This window comes from Furipterus horrens, unplaced genomic scaffold (genome assembly GCF_987537825.1).
Source record: "Furipterus horrens unplaced genomic scaffold, mFurHor1.1.pri manual_scaffold_9, whole genome shotgun sequence".
Lineage (NCBI taxonomy): Eukaryota > Metazoa > Chordata > Mammalia > Chiroptera > Furipteridae > Furipterus > Furipterus horrens.
The window spans coordinates 88,937,580-88,960,543 of record NW_028327179.1 but is presented as its reverse complement, the minus strand read 5'-3'; the positions used below and the strand labels follow the sequence as shown (position 1 = coordinate 88,960,543).

The following is a 22,964-nucleotide window of genomic DNA, read 5'->3' as shown; positions in this document are numbered from 1 at the left end:
ATAAAGGAAGAAAAAATATATGTATGTGGGAAGTGACATGGATCTGTTGAAAATACTGTTGCAATGCTTTCATTATACATATGACTTTTCAATTTGGCTTCCGTTTCTTTGAAAGATGAAGTGCATATAAAGGAGTGTGGTTCTTTGAAACCGTATGTGGAATACTGGTAATACGCCTTTGTATGCCAGATTGCAGAAGGGGCTTTCCCTTTATCCTTGATCGAAGTGGTTGAAGCCTAACTTAAAAATGCAGGCTCTGGGTTATCGTTATAACGTATTAAAAGATTAGCTACCCCATGAAAGAACTTTAGGTATTTTAGACTATCTGAGGAATGCTATGCAAAACTCTTACAGATGAAATGGATTTTATAGGTATCACTATATATTCAAAGGTTTTCCTCGATGTAAAGTCCTTTAACTTTAAAATTCATTGGTTTTCTTAGGGTTTCACTTTGGCAATGCTGTTTCATTGCTCCTTTGGGTGTGTGATTTTAATAGCTATATAGTAACTCTTCAATTAACACTTTGGTAGGTTTTTGGAAACTTGGACTTTAAGTGAAACAACACGTAACAAAACTGATTTTATCACAGGCTAATTGATAAAAACAAGATAAGCTCTTCTGGCGTATTTTTGATCACCAAACTTCTAAAACTAAAAACAAAACAAACCTTCCAAATAAAGACCCAAAACACTTCTAATATTACACATTTGAAATAAATGTGACCTATACATTTCACAAAGATGGATAAACACAGGTAAGATAACGATTTTCTAACCTGCTGATTCCAGTTCAGGGTTGTGAGTGGCCAGAGCGCATCCTGGCAGTTCAGGGAGCAGATTGGTACCCAGCCCTGGAGAGGTGACCCTTCCATGGCAGGGGTGGTCACCACCCCGCCCATCCCCACCCCAGTCATTCAGACTGTGACAATTTAGACACACTGACATACTTCAAAGTACATATCCCAGGGACCTGGGAGGAAACCAGAGTCCCCAGAGAAGACCCACGCAGCCGTGGGGAGAGGTACAAACTCCACTCGGACAGTGGCTGCGACTAGGAGTTGATTTTTTTTTCCTCCTCGTTATTAGAACAGAAAGACGGTGGGGAAAGTGACATTATTTGAGGACCAGCTGTACTAGGAATAAGTTAGTGAAGCTGAGGCTGACATGCCAGTGGTATCAGCAGGTGTTTCTCAGGTTCTCTATAATTACGCATGTGGATCACGGACAGTTTTAAGCAACGGCGTTTAAAGATCCTGCTTAATTGGCTGTAAAATAATTAAATAAGCTTTTGACTGGCAAATTTATAATTCTGTTAGATGCATAAGCCAGTGTGCCTGAATGTCAGTGTGACTTCAGTTTGGAAGTATTAGATTAATAGAACTAATTGTACTTCATGTGCAAAGTTCACTCTGATTAATTGTCTTTAAACTTCTAGAAGTTTAGTCAAGTAAATTTAAGTTACTTACCTTTATGCTTAAACTTTTAATTAAAACTTTTAAAAGTTTGAGCTTTTCGGGTTTGCCGTGCTTCTCTTGTTTCTCCGAAGTTGAGCTCCTGCAATTTTTCACTGACTTCTGCTGCCTTATTGACTGTCTTGCCTCATCAAAAGGATTAAAATTATATGCTGTCGTACATACATTAGTATCTGCAACTGACAGGTACCCTGCGCGGCAGCGCTAACACTTACTGATGGCTACTTATAACCTACTTCAGTGCTGCGTGAATGGCTGTGATATACCCAGTGTGCATGATAAATGTTTTCTCTCCAATGCTCATCGATCAGTTTCTCAATGATCAAACGGTTTATCTCAGTAAGACACTAATTCACATTGATCAGATTCTAAATGACCAAGTTGACTTGGTTTCTGTGGAACACAAATTGTATTAAAACAACATTACTTGGACATGCTGCCTTTTCTAATGCAGGAGTTATGTTACCAGCAGTTGCATTATAACAAGTTATTGTATTATAAAGATGTCTCCTTCATAATGAAAAGTTTACACAAGAAGAAAAGAATGCGATATTACAGGAAGAACGGGGCTTCAGGCAAGGATTGGGTTTTTGCTAATTAAATTCTACATTTGTATTGGGCCTTTCTTCCTTCTTTTTTAATTTGAAAGCCCGTGAGCAGGAAATGTAGCAGCTGTAGTGGTGACATTTTATTCCCTGTGGTCCTTGGGGCCAAGTAGCATCTTGATTATTTAGTAAGAGATTTGTAATGGAAGAGGCAAAATTCTAGATAAAGTAAATATACCCATTTCCCTTCATGCATAAGTTTGGTTACAGTTTCCTATTTAGAAGCTTTGGGCTATTTGCTGTTTTTTGTTTTATAAACAGCTCACCCGATGTCAACTTCTATAGTATTTTATATACCCTCTAGAGTTTGTTCTTTGTGTTGCTGGAGGAAGATTTCAGTTCTAAAATTGAAAAGAATTATTTATGAGCTAAGAATATACGTTATATATGAAGCTAATGGCAACTACACATTCAGCTGAAACATGGTCTTGGTTATTTAGAACACCCGATTCCTCAGGCAGTTTATTTATTACATCTTTAACTTGTCTCTTTCATCTGTAAAATATATATTGTAACTGCCACTCTCTTTAGGGCATTCAAGCCGAGAAGGTTTACAAGTTAAAACAAACAAACAAACAGTTGTCATTGATCCTCATGTAAAAAACGGTCTTAGTGGTTGTTTCATTTAATTCTAAGACACTGGCTGCCATTTCAAGAATGTTCTAGATGGTGGCAACCCCTTCTCTACCTCATCAGGGAAATCAAGCAATATGTAGAAAGTAGTCTGCCACCTCTCAAGCTATGAATCTGTCTCCTTTCTGGTCCCCACATCCCATCTGCCTCCGGCAACATATTAGTTCCAAGGAGAGTGAGACCTGCTTTGGAACATGCCAGAATATGACAATATTGCTTATGATAGGCATATATAACTGGTTAGTTACGTGAAGGAAAGAAGCCATAGGCAATTAATATTTTTGTTTTTTCTCTCTTTAAGATTGGAACCCTTGTAATCAGATCTTACTAGTCAATTCCTTTCATTTGAATCCTTGGGTTGGGTCACTATACTTAGTTTCCATATGGTTCTCTCAGGTAACAGAAATAAATGCCAAGAAGTACTAATGGCATTTGGGAGTTAGGTTTCCATCTGGGTCATTTCTCTACTTCCTGCCTGTTCCGCACAGCATTCTACTCTATCCAGAGGTGTCTGCAGATGGGACTAGGACAGGACGTCCAAGGGGATTGGAATGTAGGGCTCAGAAGGGCAGGGGCAGGGCTGTAAACCGGAGACAGTCTTGTCTATTTCACAAAAAAGAACACACCCCGCGTCCATCGCTTGAACATGTGCAGTTGGTCACAAGGTAAGAGAATCCCTGCGGAAACATCCTCATCTCTAACAGTAAAGGAACCTCAAGACATCCAGGGATAGTCGGAGTAGCCACATCCTATCATAGTCCGTGACCTAGAAGTCCCTTCTCTGTCCCAGCCATGGCACTCAGGGTTGGTTTGGGTTGCTCTGGGCATCTCCTTTACTTTAATATAGTCTATTTATGTGTTACGTGTAAATGATCAAAACCAGTTTTGTCAGCCCTTAGGTTTGTGGCCACGAGCACCTGAATGCATGATTTGCTCTGTGTGAGATAACAGATTATTCTGTTTTCCCCTACAGGAACATTAGCATTGAACTTTCTTCTTTGATCAATATAATCCATTAAGAATCTAGCATACGCTACGTGGTTATATGAAATATTAATTATACTGTTAGATAAATGAAGATTCTGCCAAAATGATAGCTTGTTTTTTTTTTTTTCTTGTATTATAATATTTTAAATGAGAACCTTTTGAGTTCTAGGGTAGGATGCATGGAATTTTGGAATTTGTTTATTGAATCTTGCTTATTTGAATAATTAACTCCATAGCTCATAGTTTCTAAAAGATATCTTTAACTGGGACTGCTAAGTGTTTCCCTTTTGCTGATTCTGGATAGAGTTCATTTACTTTTTAAAGGATCAAGTTGGAAATAATTTCATTGATTTTTTTCTTTGATGTTTTCAAAGATGAGAAAAAACGATTTTGCTTTTTGAGTGCCACCCAGCTACAGGTAGAAACCATTGAAGCATGTAGGAAGGCCAAATAGAGTTAATTATTGTCTGACTGACCTACCACATTTTTAAATGTCCAGGAAGTTTTCTAGGAGGTAGATTTTAAAATCTGTCTTTATGTCAAATTTACAAAGTCTTGAGCGTGGTTAAACATTGTGTCAAGCTATCTACACAAAAGAATGGCAGCTCTCAGAGCGAGTGAGGTGAAGGCAGGCACAGACAAATGTAAAGTTGCATAGGCTTCGGTTAAGGGGATACTTATCCATAATCTGGACAGTGGGAAAAAAAGCTACATCTCAGCAGGGGGACAGTCCCCATGACTTGCCGTGCAGATGCGGAGTGCCAGTCCACAGGGATTGTGCCTGGGTGACGCAGACTTGGTGAAGAGCCCTGGAGTGGCTGGCTCTACGTGCACTCAGCACGCCCGGGGGAGCAGCAGCTGCAGGCCACGGGGTCTGAGGCGAACCCTGCGGAACTAAAATTCCTGCTCGTGGGGAAGCGGCGCTAGAAAAAGTGCAGCTGGAAACAGCCTTCTGGGAAGCAAGTCTTTGAGACCGAATTCCATGGCCACCCAGTAACCAAGAAGTTTGAGTCTAAGAGCAGAATCTGAAGGAGAGAGGAAAATGTTAATCATGGATATTCCAGACTTACCGTCTTCAAAGGACTTTAAATCAGACCTTCAGGGACATACTTTTGGGGGAGCCATGCCTTCTTCTGGTGACCCTTCTGGGCTCCTTCGCAGAAAGCTGAGGTGGTTCTGAAACACCATCCAAAGGAGTTTGGGAGACAGTCACTGAGTACATGACCATGCTCCTCATTAGGAAAGAAGATCTAGGGGATCAGGAAGTAGACATGTTTTTAACCAGAAATAGAGTCCTCTGTGAGCTCATCCAGAAATGTGAAAACCGATACGGCATCTTCAGTTACAGAGCCACAGAAGCAGAGCAATGCCAGGGGGTAAGCGCCTGCAGCAAATTGTGAGACAAACCTAGCAACTTCAGAAAGGAGGAGGCCCTGACCCTTGTCCTGGTGGGGAGGAGTGGGACTGAGAAGGGTGTCACTGGGACCACCATCCTTGGGAGGTCCGACTTCCTCTCTCAGCTCCGAGCCCAGCCGGTCACCAAGACGTGCCAGGAAAGCCCTAGGATAGGGGCTGATCCAGATGTCGTGGTGTTGGACACTCCTGCATTCTGCCTCACGTCCGGCGGTCCGTCCAAGCCAGAGATGGTCCGATGCTGTGTGTCCAGCCATAAAGGGAACATCAGTGTGGTCTTGGTGTTCCAGCTGGAACGGTTCACTCACAAGGATGAAAAGGCAGTAGTGATACTAGAGACTATCTTCTGAAAGGACAGTAGGGAATACATGATTGCCTTTTTCACCTGGAAGGAAGACCTGGGGGCCAGAGACCTTAAAGATTAGTATGATAACGTATCGTATCGTATCGGCAGCCGTCCGTCTCGAGAGACGATGGTGTAGCTTCTTAAGAGTCTTATCTGCACCGCTGAGAATGGCTGTGCAGTCCGAATCGGGAGTGACACGGTATCTGTCTCCTCCCGTGTTGAATCGACATCATGCGATGACGCTGGAGTGTCCTCTCCAGTGAAGCTGAAGCTACAGAGCCTGGGCAGGGTGATGTGGAGGGTCTGCTGTTGCCCATGCAGCAGACCCCCCCTCTCTTCGCAGCTGAAGGGTCCAAGGGAAAGACGGAGTCAATACAGCTTGGCTTCAGGTGCGCCGCAGGAGTTGCCGGTGTTGACTACAACGTCAAACCGCCTTAGGGACTCCAGCTCCGGATTTTCTGTTGGGGTTTACTCCCTTAGCCTTTCCCCTGAAGAGGTATGCCTCAAGGCAGCGGAGGTTTTTTGGAGTCAGAGTTTTCCTTCTCTGATGTGCCCTGACTGGAAGATCGAACCAGCGACACTTAGCTTGCAGGCCGACGCTCAATCCACTGAGCCAAACCAGCCAGGGAGAATATGATAACACAGATAACAGAATTCCTAGGAGGATAATATAGGAGTGGGAGGCAAGTTCATTCTTTTAATAACAAAAAACTGGCCAAGTCAAGGAAGACCAAATAACAGCCCTTTTGAAAATGGCAAGTGAGCTGATACATAACCATAAAGGGCCCGGATATTCCTGTGCAGTGGAGAATGTCAGCAGAATAACTAAAGAAGCCTGGGAAAAGCAAAATCCCATAAAATTACTGAAGAGTTTAAAAGATAGGTTATCACAGATGGCTGAAATGCTGGGATCTCCTTAGGTTACAGACATGCTCAAATTTGGGGGTACGGGAGGACTGGTGGAGGGAAAGAGGGTTCATGACTTTAAAAGCTTGAGAAGTCGGTGCATTGCACCATGTGATTCTTTGGCTCTTCATAGATAAATAGATTACCAGTTTGGGGCAGGCAGTAGGAGATGATAAAGAAGCAAGAAGAAATAAGATAGGGAAAAGGCTTCAGAGGTTAGGCTGATAATTCAAGGTCAGAATCAACTCATAAGAAGCACCTTACCAGTGCAGGTAGATTGGATTCAGGACAGACACTGGGGCCAAGGCCAAGGCCAACCTGCAGCCAAAATACATATTCAACAAGAATCAGGGCATCCAGATACGTGAGAGTGAGGCAACATCCAGCCAAGTCCTGGGCATGGCAGAGAAGGGAAGCTGGTCTCCTGTTGGCTGCCCCACTGCCTGCCGGGCCCACTGCCACCCTGAGCTGCCCTTTCCTCGGGAGGTGGCTGTTTCTTCCTGCCCCCTCCATTTCAAGTCTGAATGCAGAGAGACCCAGTCATCCTCTCTTCAAACACGACTCTGTGGTTTCAAAAGATTGTACACTTAAATCATCACATAGAGTGAATAGATGTGAACAAAAATCAGAAGCACAATAAAATTGCCAAGATTAGAAAACCTTGCAAAACTTTAAAATCTTAAGTGTAATTCTAGATTTCCTCTAGGAAAGAGTATTGAAAATTCTTGCATTTCTGTGTGTGTCTATGTGTGTGTATCTTGAGGGTTAAGAATTAAGTGAAAGACCAGAGAACTTGCGTTAACGGTCTAAACATGGGAGGGACTTTGGTGTCCCGTGTCCGGGAGCAGGTCACCGAGACAGCTCCGGTGCCCACAGCCCAGCTTCATCCCCATGCAGCCTCCTCACTTCAGGTTGCTTCTCAGTTCCAGACGGTGGGTGGGTGGTGTCTGAGAGCTGCCTGATGGGGGCGCTGCATGAGGTGATATCTAAGGAATCTTCTCCCAGTAGATGTAGAGCCAGATGGTTTCAATATTAACCACTTTATAGATGCTTTGGGGACAGGATCTCTGTCATCTTCCTTTGTTTTTTTAAGTGTCAGCTTACCTTCAAGATTAAGCCATTTATGAGATCATGGGCTTCACCGTTATTACTTCTGTACCCTGCATAACCGTGAATGTGACAAATTCTGAAAAATGCTTGTGTAAATATACTCAATTGAGTGAAATAATAAAGATGAATTATATTGTGGAAAATAAAAAGAAAGGTAGCTCTTAGGGTAGTCGCTGGGAAGTTGCATGGGTTCGGCCATACTGCGATATCTATTATGTTTTATCACTCCACAGTTGGATGAACCTATTCCAAATGCTATCAGTCCTCCCTGCTTCCAACCAGATAATTAACTTATAGATGTAGGTGGTTGCCCATTCATACAACTGCGGTAAAACCAAGTACTAAAATTGAAACCAAACTTCCAGAATAATTATGTTTACACACCTTTTTCTGTTGCTCATTTGAGTGTGTAATTACCAAATCATCTCTCACTGTTTCAGTCTATCAAGGATTCCTATGTCTGCCTCCTGGTTTTTCTTAAGTGAAGGCAAACAAAAGACAAAAATTGATAATTTGGGCCTTATCATTATTAAAAAGTTATGTGCATCTTAAGACACCATTAAGAAAATTTTAAAAATGGACAAAAGACTTGAATGAGCACTTCAAAGGAAGATATAAGAATGGCCAGTTAGCACATGAAGAGTGCTAACAATATCAGTTATCAGGGGAATGTGAATTAAAACATTGGAGAGGTGAAAATCCAAAAAGACTGACAATAATAATTGTCCAGAAGGATGTGGAAAACCCAGAATTCTCATGCTTTGCTGGTGGGGCTATAAAATGGCAGAGTCACTTTGGAAAATGGTTGTCAGTTTCTTATGAATCTGAATGTACATTTGCTTTGTGACCCAGCAATTCCAGTGCTAGGTATACAACCACGACAAGATTTGTGCACGTATGTTCATGTCAGATTTATTCATGGTAGTCCAACACTAGAAATGATCCAGCTGGTCATCAATAAGAGAATGAATATACAAATTGTGGCACATTGATACAGTGGAGTACTATTCAGCAGTTAAAAAAAAAAACTATTGATACAGGTAACAACGTGGCTGCATCTCAGAAACAAACTAAGCAAAAAGAAACCAGACAAAAAACCTATTGTGTGGTTCCATTTATATTAACTTCAAAAATAGGAAAAATTTGTTTATACTAATATTTTGTTGGCCAAAAGTTCATTTTTTTCCATAAGATGGTTCTAGTAGCAGTTAGTTGTCTTTAACTTCATTTGAAACAATTTTGTTAGATTGTATTGTGACAGCTGTCATATCAGCGGGCATTTAAAAACAAAATTATCAAAATTGGTGAATTTTTGTGTAGCCATTTTAATATTGAAGATGGAAAAATGTGCAACATTTTTGGCATATTATGCTTTATTTTTTCAAGAAAGGTAAAAACACAACTGAAATGCAAAAGAAGATTTGTGCAGTGTATGGAGAAGGTGCTGTGACTGATCAAGTGTGTCAGAAGTGGTTTGTAAAGTTTCGTGCTGGAGATGTCTCGCTGGACAATGCTCCACGGTTGAGTAAACCAGCTGAAGTTAATAGTGGTCAAATCGAGACATCAAGAACAATCAATGTTATACCATCCGGGAGATAACCAACATACTCAAAATATCCAAATCAATAAAGTTATTGGTGAAAATGAAAACTGTGTCTTTTATTTTAAAGAAAAAAAATCATACAGACTTTCTGGCCAGCCCAGTAAAAATCAGAATGTGGTTGATGGGGATTGAGGGAGACTTGATTGGCAAGGAGAACTAGTGAACTTTCTGAGGTGTTGGGAATATTTGCTTTTTAGGTAATAATTATGGAGGTATATACAATTTTTGCTACAATATGGACACTTAAGTTTGTGTGTTTTTTAATGTTAATTATACTTAAAACATTCTAAAGTTATTGTTAATTAATTTTAATTAAGAAAAAGTGTCCCAAATATTGGAGATACTGAACTCATAACTGTAATTTGTCCTAGATAAAATAAGTTTTTTAAATTTAATCACAGTCTTGAGAGAATTATGATTTCTAATCCTATCCATAATCAAATGTTTTTATTAGAATTTTGAATCCCTTATCTTAAAGTCAGGGCTGTTCATTTAAGTGTGTTTCATTGCTATAGAAATAGGATTAATCCTTGCTTTATTTTTTTTCTTTCAAGAATTAGTCTCTCCCTCTTATTAAATTAATGTTTGCCTATTATAGTCTCTTTCTCATTAGCCTAAAGTCTTGTAGATAGTCCTGGTTATGTTTTGAAAGTTATTTTTGATAAAGGGATTTTGAAGGCAGTGTTTGTAAATGAAGCACACGGTAATGCTGGTACTTTTTAACGTAATAATCTTAGGCAGCATTTTGTTCATATTCTGTGTTGAGTCCTGGCCAAATGCTTGAAAACGTGTAAAAGCTTGCGTCTTGGCCCTTCCCAGCATGTTGAAACGAAAGCAGGCGTTCCCATGTTCAAGTGTCGCCAAGCACCCCAGCTTGCTCACATGGCTGCCTGACGCTGTTGCATGCGCTTCCTCCTTCGGTGGCCAACAGTTAGATTGCCGTGTTCCTTTTGCGAGTGTGTAGGTCTAAATGCTGCTCATCAGCCGCATCCCTTGAAAATTGATAGATGTGCTCATTAAGGGGAGTCCTTGCTCCTGGCTCCTTTCACAAGTCACCTCAGCCACCCCTTCTGGATGAAGCTGGCGAGTAATACTGTGCAGCGATAATCTGCCTTTGTGCTCCTTTTCAAGTACTAAAACCTCTTTTTTCAATATGTTAAACATGCTTTGTAGAGATCTTACAGGCACAAAGAAGTCAGCTATTTGCCAGTTACAGTATTAACACAAGAAAGACTAAGGGCTGCTGTTGTGTGGTGGGAATTTTTTTTTTTTTTTTTATTAATAGGCTGCCATTTGCTCTTCATTTTGTTCTCTTATGCTTCTGCGATTACACAAATACGTATTTATTTGTGAGGCAGATCCATCTATGGAGACTCTGAAGTTTACCAGCCTGCCACTGTCATAGATCTCAACAACGCTGCCCGTGTGAGAGGCATATTCAGCGTGGTTGATGATTGGGATTTTGAAGGTAGCATACACCTGTTTCTGCTTTCAAGATGAAAAATGAATCGCCAATTACTGTCGACATGTTCAGACATGATCCTTCATATGGTAGAAGCTCGCTCAGCCTGCTTTGTGCTGGGCCCCGAACTATGAAACCATCGATTCTGAGAACGGGGGGTGCTGGCAAGGAGGAGAGAAGGGGATCCATCCTTGATCCGTTACTATTTTTTGTGCTTGTGCAAGCTGTGGGAAGGAGGTCAGTGCCTCTCACCTTTGTTTCCCCAGCCAAGCTCTTGAACAAGATGAAGTGATCAAAGCCGGGAGCCAGCACACCATCACAGTCTCATTACTTTGCAAGCTGCACACCCAGATGCCGCTGTTCCGCATCAGGCCTCACTGATTTACATTCATAACACCTCCATTACAGCTCGTTTGGTCCTCCTCGTAATTAACCAGTTCTTTCCTTTTCACGATAATGTTTCTCCAATACAAAAGATGCTAATGTAAAGCAGAAAACAACATTGCTGGGTACAGAATGCATCTTTCAGACCTCCTGTCAGTGGACAAGAAGCAGGAATCAAATGTTTTGCCACTACTTAAATCATTTATGGTTTTCGTTGGGTTGTCTGACGGTTGGTTTGGAGGCGATATTTGACGTCTTTGAATTTAAAATATTGGATTTTGCCTGTAGAACAATTTCATTGACTCCCCTGTCCGGGGAGTTCTTTGCAATTAGTGGATTCTGACATGTTCTCATTTGTTTGGTTTCTTCCACCAGTGAAGAGCTCATTGACATATATTTACTTGGAAAGGTATTAATGTGACAGCTTTGCTTTGGAGAACTTAACCATCATCAATATCAACACAACTATCCAGCAAGGCTCTCGGATGCTTCATGCTCTGTGACACTGGGAACACAAAAATATAAGTCTGAGTCCCTGTCTTCAGTGGTCTTACACTTGTTGAGATCACTAGCTCTACTGTAGAGGTGTCAAAACCTCATAGAGGAATTACAATTGTAACATTTATTCAAGGAAAATTGTGGCTCTCATACACTCCAGGTGGTTTTTGTTTTTTTTTTTATTATCAATACAGTATTTATTTGTCTTTCCTCTGTCAAACCCTGAGCAACCACTTCCCCAGGCTGCCTGGGGAGGCATCGGAAAAGGAACATACAGGGCAGACGAGACATGGGAGAAAGAACTATGGGAGGTGGTGACGGCTCCTTCACATGGCGAAGAGGATGAGAAAAGCCACCATCAGGCAAAAGAGCCCCATGGCCTCTGACAGGGCAAAGCCCAGAATGGCGTAGGAGAAGAGCTGTTGCTTCAGAGAAGGGTTCCTGGCATCACCAATGATGAGGCTCCCAAACACAGTCCCAATTCCAGCCCCAGAGCCTGCCACTCCTACTGTGGCAGCCCCAGCCCCAATGAACTTGGCTGCTGTGTCGATGTCCCTTGAAATGGCGCTGGTTTGGAAGCTGCGGCTAGAAATAAGTGAGGTCAGAGGATGTGGGGCTGCCAAGCTGCTGAGGCTCTCATCTGTCAGTGTCTCTGTTCGTTTCGCCACCACTGCAGACAGTGACCGGATCAACAGCTGAGAGGAGCTCCTGACCAAGGTGGGGGTGGACACAAATTTGGCGCAGGTATACATTTTCGGGGGATGAGGGGCTGTGGCAGGAGAGCTGCTCCCAGTGCAGAGAAGACAGCCAGGTGGTTTTCATAAACTGGAAATACGGAGGTGAAGAAGGCGTGATGCATATACGTGGGGAGACAGATTTATACACCAGTGACTAAAATGTGGAAGATGCTACTATCAAGGTAAAAATAAAGTGCTGTAGGAATATGGAACGGAATCTGGATTGCAGGGGGAGGTGACTGCTGTGGGCTGGATCTTCACGCCTTGAGGTTTTCGTAGGTGAGAAGTGGGAGAATGGTTTTCCATGCTAGAAATGGCTGAATGAGCCTGGAGTCAGCTGTGATGGAATATGAGGCCATAAAGGGAGCCTAGACTCAGACTTGACAGGAATCAGTAGAATTGCGGAGATTCAACCATAAGTTCTACCTATGTGGGATTTTTTTTTTTTCTTTTCATTTACCTATTAGATTCTCACCATTAGAATTATGCCTTTTGAGTTGGTCATTGTTTCTAGATGTCTTCTGTCAAATACACAAGCTTAATATTTGGTGCATGTGTATATGTTTGTGTTTATTATCATTATAATTATTATTTTCTATATTACTTTCTGTTAACATTATTACTATCCATTAAAAAATGAGCACATGTTAGCTTACCATTAATTATCTAGACAAATTCAGGGCTTGAGAGAATGGAAGAGAGACAAGTAGTTTTGACAGAATGGTGGGGAGGATAGAATTCAAAAAGGGCTTGTTCTTCGGGGTGCTGTCTGTGGAAACCTTAGGAGATAGAGGGACACAAAAAGCGTGCTTTGGCAATTTAGCACTGTCTCTGCAGTCCATGCTAGGGGACCTTCTTTTCATTGAAATGGTAGAATATGAACTTCAAAAAGTATTCCTAGTCATGAGCTCTTTGATTGGTACCCTAAGTGTGAAAGGCAAGTTGAATGTGGTTTATTCAGATACTGTCCATCTGGATGTATGATTTTTGGTGTATATCTGTAACCATGATTGCATGTACCAAAGATACATAAAATTAGTTCATACATTGCTAGTTTAAGTGAATCTTTTCAGTATTCTTTCTCATCTCCATTGCATTTTGTGGTCATCTTTTGCCTTTTGATATCCTCTTTGGAGCTTAGTGTAGTGAAAAGAATATGGAACTTAAATTTATTATGGATATATTCCCCCAGTCAATCCAATCAACACATAAAACTTACTCATTCTTTTAAATAGCTGCATAGTATTCCATAGCATTGATCTACCATAATTTGCTGATCCCATCCTTTCTGACAGGTACTCAGGTTGCATTTTAAATGATTATTTTTTTGACCAGTTAAAAAAGAAAGGCTGTAAACAAATTTGCACATAAACCCTTAGGAACTAGTGCTTTTGTTTCCATAACATGGGTAGGGTTTGAACTTTGACCAGTCCTTCTAAAAATGTGGTGTTGGGCTACTTAACCTCTTGGGCTTCTTTTTGCGGATGCAGGAAATGTATGTATAATAACTGTTACAAGGGGTGACGAATAATGTAGGTAAAATTCCCGGCATGTAGTAGGACTCAACCCTGTACGGGTCAGCATCTGTAGGGATCTAGTGGGGTTAGAGGTGGCAGAACCCAGGTGACTTAGCTTTGGAGGTTATATTAAAGCATGGATCTAAATATGGCCTTCTAAGTAGCTTTTTTTTTGTTTTTTTTAAAGAAAAGGAAAACCGATTTTCTGGAAAAATTTTAACTTTTTGGCTTGTGTAATTTTAAATACTACATTTTGGCACAACCTTTTGCAGTTCTTGCTATTAGTTTGTAATTCCCTAGAAGTGAATTGAAAAAGATTAGTGGTAGAACTTTTTCCATTAACTCGGGGAAAAACTACAGAGCAAAAAATTGTCCTTTGACAGAAATGTCAATCCATACCTCTTTTGGAGCTTTTGGAAACTGAAGCACTGAGAAGCTCAGTTAATAGGAGAATTGAAAACCAAAATGTATACACATCTTCACCTTTTCTGATGACAAGACAAATGAAAAATATACTCTCAGAACTTGATGATGCAAAGAAAATAGGATTGTTGCTCCAGAGAGTGCATTAAGGCTAGATCTTTAAAAGATTTGAGTGCTAAGCTTTTGGCCAAGTTCTTCAGAAAGCTGATCCATTCTTATTAATGATACATCAGTTTGTACTTCATACCATAAAATCCCCCTTTTGTATGATATAGTATCTAGGAAGCAGATTTAAGAAAAAGGGAATATTGACTACGCTACAGATTTTGCTATAGCACCTACCAAGAAAATAGGCTTATTTTCTTTTATTTGTGATTCCTGATCTTCCTGATTTTTTTTTTTAACTTATTCGGACTTCTCTTAATTTTTCCATTCCATAATGTCAGTATAGCTATAATGAAACAGTAAATATCCATGTGAACAAAAATTTTCCTGGGCATAATATTTATAGAGATTCTTCACATGGTGCAACAGCCTTGTTCTAGCAAGCTGTCTCCGCCTTTCCCAACCCCATCTTAGTTTCCATATCTGGAAAATGTGATAATCAGAGAGATGTTATATATAGGAATTAAATGAGCTTTCTTTATGTTCTTGGTACATCTCAAGCAGTCAATAGTTAGTTAATTATTATAGTCATCAATAGTTCAAGTTTCTGTTGAGTGAATTTTGTATGTTTTTAAATTGATGCCCATCATATAATCCAATATTTATTTCCCTAGGGGATAATTCCTGGGCATATACAATTGCAACTGAGAATATACCATGCCTCTAAAAACATGTATTTAAAGATAAATGTTTTCTGTCAAATCATTAACCAACACTTAAGCAACATTGGTCAAAATAATAATTAAATTTTAACATGTTAGGAAGTGCATAATTTAGTTAGAAATGGATGTGGAAGGCTGTGCTTGGATGAATGCAGTTATTGTTAGTTTATGGTATAGGTCTCATCTACTAACTTGTCGTACATGCCTTTAGAATATTTATATTAATTTGAGATTATAGGCAGTTATAGGTTGGCAATCTATAATAGGGAACAAGCAAAATTCTTTCTAAAGATTTGTTCAGAAGCAACATAATTTTTTCCAGAAATAAAATTGACATTTGTGATTGTCTAGGCGAGTCCTCAAAAAGGCAACTTAACCCCTAATTGTTTGTGGTTAAGAATGAAAGACTGGAGGTTGGAGGTGGGGAGGAGCAGAAAAGAGGGCATGAGCATGCCTATGTGTACACATGCGTGAATGCGTGTTTTAACCGCATTCTGGTTTGAAAAGCTGACCTAATCACAACTATAACCTTGTTTCTTTGAAAAAATGCAGAGCTCCGTAGAGTGGGAAAGGGGAGTGCAGAAACCCTAGAAAGAATAGCTCCCTCCCTCCTCCCAATTCTTCCTGTAGCTTTCAAACTTTTTTTACTTTTATTTTTTTGCAGTGAGTGAAATCCTGCTTTCAAATGCAATCTTTTCTTCTTTTAATTTTCTTTTATTTATTTATATATTCATTTGTTTGTTTTGTTTATTTATTTATTTTTTAGAGAGAGGGGGGAAAGGAGAAAGAGAGGGAGAGAAACATCACTGTGTGGTTACCTCTCACTCGCGCCCCCAACTGGGGACCTGACGTGCAACCTAGTCATGCGCCCTGACTGGGAATCAAACCAGTGACACTTGGCTCGCAGGCCGACGCTCTCAAATGCAATCTTGTGTGGAACGCTAACACTTACTACTGATACCATGCCTTTTTATTAATATAACTGTAATTTATAAGCTTATGTGCAATTGTTGTCTAGTATCAAAGAAACAATGAAGCTTATTTTTATGAATGCAACATTTAAAAAGCAGGGGCCAAGGTTGGTGGCCACAGTCTTCTCTCAGCCTTAGCACCGAAAATAATTTATTTGGTTGCACAGTGTTGTGATCATCCTGATTTGCAGTGATAAGTAGTGGTAATTGAAAATAGTGGATTTTTTTTTTAACAGCTTGCCTTGCAACCTCAAGATGTACTCATCCATCAGTATGATCCATATGATTAAAAGCGAAATAAGTTTCTGCTTCAAAGCTGAATAATTGACAGTATCTAATAAATCATTATATAGAAGTTGGGATAAACAGCCAAAACTTATAATATTAAAGCACAATATGAAAATAACCTTTGCCACACTTCCTCAGCCTCATCTTTGGCCATACCCTGCCACGGCCCCCAGCGTTCATCATTAAAGCGAGACTGTGCCTTATGTCTTTGTGCTTCTGCAGTTTGGCCCATCCTGCCTCCCTGACTTAGCTCACTTTCACCACTGCTCAAGGCCTGTCTTATATGTTAGTAGCTGGAAGGTCTTTGATGCTTCCCTTTCTACTCCCCACTCCTTTCTTCCCACCGCCACCCCCCCCAGAAGAGAGCACAATTCATTGTTCCTTCTGTGTTCATGTAACTCAAGCCCTTAGCAATCCAATTTGTATTATAGTTGCCTGTGCACCTGTCTCCCTTCTAAAGCAAGATCTCTAAAGGCATGAACTGTATCTTAGCCATCTTTATAGCAGCAGTACTATTAATAGGTGTTCGAGTAATATCAATATTGTTATTTACTAAATTGAATTAATCCGTTATAAAAGTTTTTCCTGCCTTTCAGATTATACTCTCAGAACATTTTCACTCTAGAATGGACCTTAAGTTAGTTTACAGTAGAAGAAACTGTTTTCTAAAAAGCTAAGAATTACAGACTCTTAAAGAGTTTGAAAGGCCCATTATCAAAGCTGTATATCAAGTTGCATTGATTGAGTGGTTCTCACTCCCAATTGACACGAAACTTTCTTGAGGGCAGAAATTGTATTTTATTCTGTTTAATAGGTCTCCCCCAGTACTTAGCACATATACTGTACTTAGTAAGCACATGCAGGAATAAATTCATTCAGCAAATGAGGGGACTGAGGCTGTGTGACATGTCTGTGTCTAGCCTAATGGTTTGATTTATCTGGTGGTTGATGGTCCTCATTACAGGCTGTTAATACAGGGCTGATTTTTGTTGGACATTGGCTAATTGCCAGAGTTCATCTCCAGTACATGCCAGAGTGAAGGTGAGCTTCCCTCACGACAGTGTCAATAGGGTGGTTAAGACTATAGCAAAATTCAAAATAAAATGGAATATTGTTTATTAGATTAAGGTTTCTCATTAATTGGGAATTCTTTCAGTTCAGATTTCTGTAGAGTGTGAATTTTTATAAAGGGAGGACTACTGATACTTAAGAATAACTTGATCTTTGCTATTTTTGAGGACCATTTTTTACTTATGTTAATGCAGACAGATTTTCTTTTTTTTCCCCCGCTATGAAAGTACATCTCATTAACATTTTCTAGTTAAAATTGGAAACATGACATCTTCAAGTCAGGTAGCTCTCTATGAAGAAAGTTAATTAAATCCTTTGTAACAAGTTACCTTCTTACGAGAGCTGACTTACCTGCTTTCCCCCCATGAGGTCTCTGTTGTTAACTATACACGTCTGTATTAAATTTGATTATAGCCATTTTCTGAGCAAGGCACTGATGGGACCAAGGCATAGAGAAGAAAACTCCTGTATACTTTAAGGACAGTGTAAGAGAGCCATTTCTTTTTCTGGCTCAATTAAAACGGTAGTGATTTCAAGTCCCATTAACCTAGTGGGTCACTCCCTCGCACGCATTAGTTGCAGTCCCACTGCAACGGGGCCCCATCTTGCCACGTCGTCGACACGTTTATGAAGATGGATAATAGTGAAGGTTCGGTGTTAACTTTTATTGTCAGGCAGGCTCTTCAAGAAGCTGTCTGGTATTGGCTTTTGCTTTGATTTATGGAAAGGTTACCGCAAGAAGAAGACATCACATCAGACAGCACTGCCGGTAGCCGCTAATGCAATTGTAAGTGTAGCAAATAATAACGAGCCCGAATTAGGTTCATTATCCTCTCTTGCTACATTCTGTAGTTTGAACAGGGTGGGTCCGCTCAGCATCCCAGTATCTTCCCAAAGCAACGGGCCTCGCCCTTGCTCCCACTTGGGTTAGCATGTTTCTCCAAAGGCTTCCTCTTAACGGCAGCTAGCCTTGTGATGCTGGTCATCTTAAGAGGGGACCACTAAGTAGTCGACTTGATGGTTCAGTTATCCCACAGTGACAGCACCGAGTAATTACCTATTGGTTTTGCCTCGGGGCGCATGTGTGTACTCACTCCCACACGCACCCCAGAGATGGAAGGACTCTGAAATTCTGGCTCCTGAGTAGCTGTAATAGCTCCAAGTAGTAGCAGGTGGCTCTTCTATAAAATAGCACCTATCACTTCTTGCTCAATAGGACTTTTGTCCCCAGGGAGAATAGTCATTACTTTGCCTCGGTTGTTTGCGCTTTGGTTTGATGGAGTGTCTTTTATGCTGCAAAAACTTTCCTTCTCTTTGAAATTTTTGTTCGGTCTCTCTAGTTCAAGTTGCATCTTAATATGCAAAAAAGCAGCTGTTTTTTTCTTAAGCAAATATAAGTAGTGGGGGAAGGTGTCTCTGTTTATCCCTCAGACAAACATATTATGGGCAATGCCAAAAAGAGAAAAAAGGCTTGGGATCCCAGAAAAAGTACGTAAATCTTTTCAACTCTATAAAGCAGCTAAGTGCTACCCTTTATATGGCCACCTCCCACAACTAGCATTTTCTTAAGTGCTAGCAGCTGTGGGGGACTAGGGACAAACACATGCACAGGAGAAATCGCCACCTTTCTTTCGGCCCCCACGTACCGGCAGAGACGCCTTGTATGTGTGTGTGTTTCCGGCTTGTCTGTTTTCAGGCAGCCACAATTCTAGTCGTGAGCACCTACCTCCATTTCGATGTTCCAGATTATCAAGTGAAATTTCGGCAAGGTTTCGCCGTACTCTGATCTTCTGTTAACTTCTTTATTCAGGGAGACCTTTCGTGCAAGCGTGGGAGACAGTCCCATCTTAAGCAATAGAATGGGAGAGTCCAGGCAGCAGCGTATGTGAGTTATCCTTGGGAGCAGACTGGCCCTGGCTCAGGCAGTTTGCAACTAACAGCTTCTCGTTGCCTGGAAGGCTTCTTCTGTTCCTGGTCTGCTCGGAGCAAGCAGACAGGCCTCTGTCATAAAGCAGAAAGGACACAGCAACCAGGGATAATCACATTTGGCCCATAACCGCAGGCAGTAAGATGGTGCCCACGAAGTCCCACTTTCTGAGGTGGGGGGAGCCAAATTATGAAGGCTGGATGCAACATGGTGTCATTAAGGGCTTTCTGGAGTGGGAGAGCAATTAAATTCAGAGCGAAATGAACAAGTATGTCACTCTATGGGGAAGATACTCCTAAAATGCCCATGCAGGCAATTTAGTGACTATCCTAAAACTTTTTCAAAAAACGCATAGCTTTAAAAAGGGATAATGGTGAATTTGACCTCAGATCAGCCTTGAAAACAGTCATAGGTGCCACCAAGGCTTAAACATTAATAGGGGCCTACTCTTTTTCTCCCTGTTTTCCTCCAGGAAGTAAAGAAATAGACTGCTAAGCCCAGAGATTTTTGCTGGCTTTGCTTGCCTTTTAGAGGGATGTGTCGTAAAGGAGCATTATCTGGTCTCTTTTTTACTTTCAGAAGCCTTGGATTTTGTACAGCAAAGTGCTCCTGGGAAGGAAGCCAGGCCTCTTGTGAATTTCAGCATCACCAGATACTCAGCCTTACCTGCAGGACCAGAGGAGAGGGCCAGCCCAGTGCTACAGCTAGAACACAGGGGGAGGTGTGAGTGCAAGGCAAGCAGGCAGGCACCAAGGCTAACTGACGGCAGGGGCCCCTGCAGCGTTTTGTTGAGAAGGCTTCCGAGGCTCTGACAGGCTCAGCCTGGAGTGTTGTGATTGATCAGTGATCTCTGTCATTGGCGTAAGCATTGAGAGAGCTGGCATCTTTCCTTTGTATTTGCTACCCCTGCATTAGAAGCACGTGTACAGATCTGTTTACCCCATAATCGACACTGCCTAAACCAGAAACAGGAAGGAAAGGGAAAAGAAAAGAGGAAGAGAGGCTGTACAGTGCAATTTTAATACCTTTCCTCTTTTCACTTTTCCTCCTGCCAGCAGGTTTAGGGACATGATGTAGCACAAAACAGGACTCTTTATTTTGTCGCCTCTTATCCTGGTATGGTTTCTAGTAGGAGAGTCTGTCTCTTCTCCCTCCCTTACTTCAGGCTACCTGATGATCACCAGGGAAACTGGGACCAACTGGCATCTGCAGGGACCTAAATAATAATCAGGACGGATACAACTGCTGGCCGATGTCCTTAATATGCAGTCATATCTGCCATTTTCTGTGTGATGAATAAAAGACCATATTAACATTCCACTTTGATGAGCATTTGTAAGACATGCAGAGATACATACAACCTTCAGTGCATTTCCGAAATGTAGAGTCTAATGGGCAGGAGCCTTAGTTTACAAATAGGGAGATAAAGACTTCAGTCTAAGTATTGGCACTTATAGCTTATATTGGAGATCTAAAAGTGGTAAAACAGATGGTACTTGGTAGAAACTAATTTTATGATTGATTTACTCTCGTGTTGAAAAGTTGTAATAAAAGTCCTCACTTCTTTATTTCATTATATGTGATTGTGATAAAAAAAATTATCTCATTAATTTATTCAATTTAGATAACCAAACCAGTTATTTAGACCTTAACCTGAAGTTATAATCCTGAGCGGTACCAAGATTTTCCTATTTCAAGGCTCTTTAGTCCTGAGACTGGGGGTGCTGGCCATAATGAGCCCATTTTTTTGACAGTTTGCATTGAAAATTGGGCATATAAGTCTAAAATCTCTTATTTCATGTTATACTATGTAGCCACAACCATTATGTACCTCCTGCTCTGATACATGAAATGATTTGACAAAACTCTAAATTTTACAAGCTTTTCACATAAAAGTTTAGTCATAACTTCTGCACAGTACTCAATCCACCTATATCTGTTGTGGTTTTATTATGTGTAAGGCTCCAGGTTCTCATTTGTCGTTCACAAGGGCTGCTCATTCAGGCCCGGAGAAGACCATCTTTAATTTCTGATCTGGGTTTTCTTTGCATCCGGTACTGCGGAAAAGAGAATCCTTCTATCCCGTTCTCTTCCCCGATCCCTGCTTGCGGACTGGGCTACAGGCAGGGTTCTTAGTCAGTGCTGCTATGGTCTGTCTGTTTTCAACCTTTTGAAAATGAAATCATTGTTAGCGCTCACATAATGTCTCCCCATTTCTGAATGTCCTTTGGTGGTTAAAGTTTTAGGGGTGGGGTAGGGGAACAGATCTCACAGTGTGAATAAACTGAAATGTTATCTGACATTTTTAATTAACATGGGCACTTCTGGGCCTCCTGCTGAGGACTGCCAGCTTGACTTTACAAAGTGACATTTATGACACAAAAGTCATAGAAAGCTGAAAACCAGTTTCTGGCCTGTTTGAATACTGGTTTAATGGTAATAGAACTTCAGCTGTGTGGTGTTCATTATTCTTGAAATGTCCAACTTGTTTGAGACAGGATTTTGCCACTATTAAAGCAAATTAAAGCAGTTTGCCATCAGTTCCTTTGCAGTCCCCCCTCACTGCCTAGTCACAAGTAGCAGCCCTGCCACCAGCAGTGGGCAAATCTGTGCCAACTGTAATTATTTCAGATATAATTCCATTTATTCATAGGGAGCACTGTTGCTCCCTGTGAGAACTTAGTTGAGGAAAGAAACGATATATAGGGTTATGTCAATCACATGCCCCGTGCCGGACGTTTGATTTTTACCCTGAGTGCAGCTTTGTCATGCCCTATCTGAAACATAGGCAGGAACCTTCTTTTGCCGCCACTTGAACACTTTGGGGGCACCTTCACGTTATGTTAACAGTCACTAACTCTCACGTGGATTGTATTCTAAAACATCGCTTTCAAGTTGGCTGTTTGAAAGTGGAAACCCACTTTCCTTTGGAAATAAGGTAATAACAATGAGTTACGTTCCCAGAATTCAACCTACAGAAGTTTATTAGTTGAAGTAATAATAATAGCAGTGACTGTTCAGTAAAAGCTTGCTCTGTGCCAGGCACTGTGTCGAGAGCATGAATGCTATCTTACTAATGTTGATGGCAGTCTTAAACAACGGGGACTGACGGGGCAGTTGCATCTTAGAGTGATAAAGCAACTTGCCCAAGTTTCCATAGTGAGTAAAGAGAGGAGCCCGGACTTGGACAGATGTATTTTAGTTGCCAGATCCTGTGTCACCCATGATAGGAAAAGGCTTAATTATAAGCAGTGACTGTGTTCTAGAACCCGGATAATGTGGTCATGCTGTTTTATTGGAAGTTCGTTCTTGATTCCAGTGTGGATGTTGGGAACGTTTGTCTCCCCAGCGTAGTGTGGCTGCTCCCCCCCCCACCCCACTCACGTTATCCTCGCACATCCGCACTGGCTAACACGGCGGCAGTGAGGTGCCCCCGTGGCTCCCTAGCGAAAGGTCTGAGCAGCCCGTGGGGATTGGCAGGTGCTGTGGTCGGCACTGGGACTGCTGTGGTAGCCTAAACACGCGCGGACTCTGTCCTCGTGGGCCTTAGCGTCTGATGGGAGGATGACTAGTCACCAAGAGCTTCACAAGGAGAGTTGTGCCAAGTGTTGTCAGGTGTTCTTGGATCATGTAACATGGGAATCACCTGTGAGGATCAGCGATCTGAAGGCTAAAGTAGCAGAGGTTAGGGAAGCACAAAGCAAGGGCATTAAAGCAGCAAGACCGGTGTGTGTTGAGCCCATGAGGAGGAGTTTAGGCCCTTCAGGGTTCTGAAAGGAATCC

The 22,964-nt window shown here is 41.3% G+C and overlaps 1 protein-coding gene and 1 pseudogene across 3 annotated transcripts in view; one reads left to right on the top strand and one right to left on the bottom strand.

Moving 5' to 3' along the window:
• The window catches only part of CHCHD3 (coiled-coil-helix-coiled-coil-helix domain containing 3), a 266,376-nt gene that overhangs the window by 213,892 nt on the left and 29,520 nt on the right, over positions 1-22,964 (top strand). The window lies entirely within an intron of this gene.
• Positions 11,594-12,226, bottom strand: LOC150002151 (ATP synthase F(0) complex subunit C2, mitochondrial pseudogene; annotated as a pseudogene).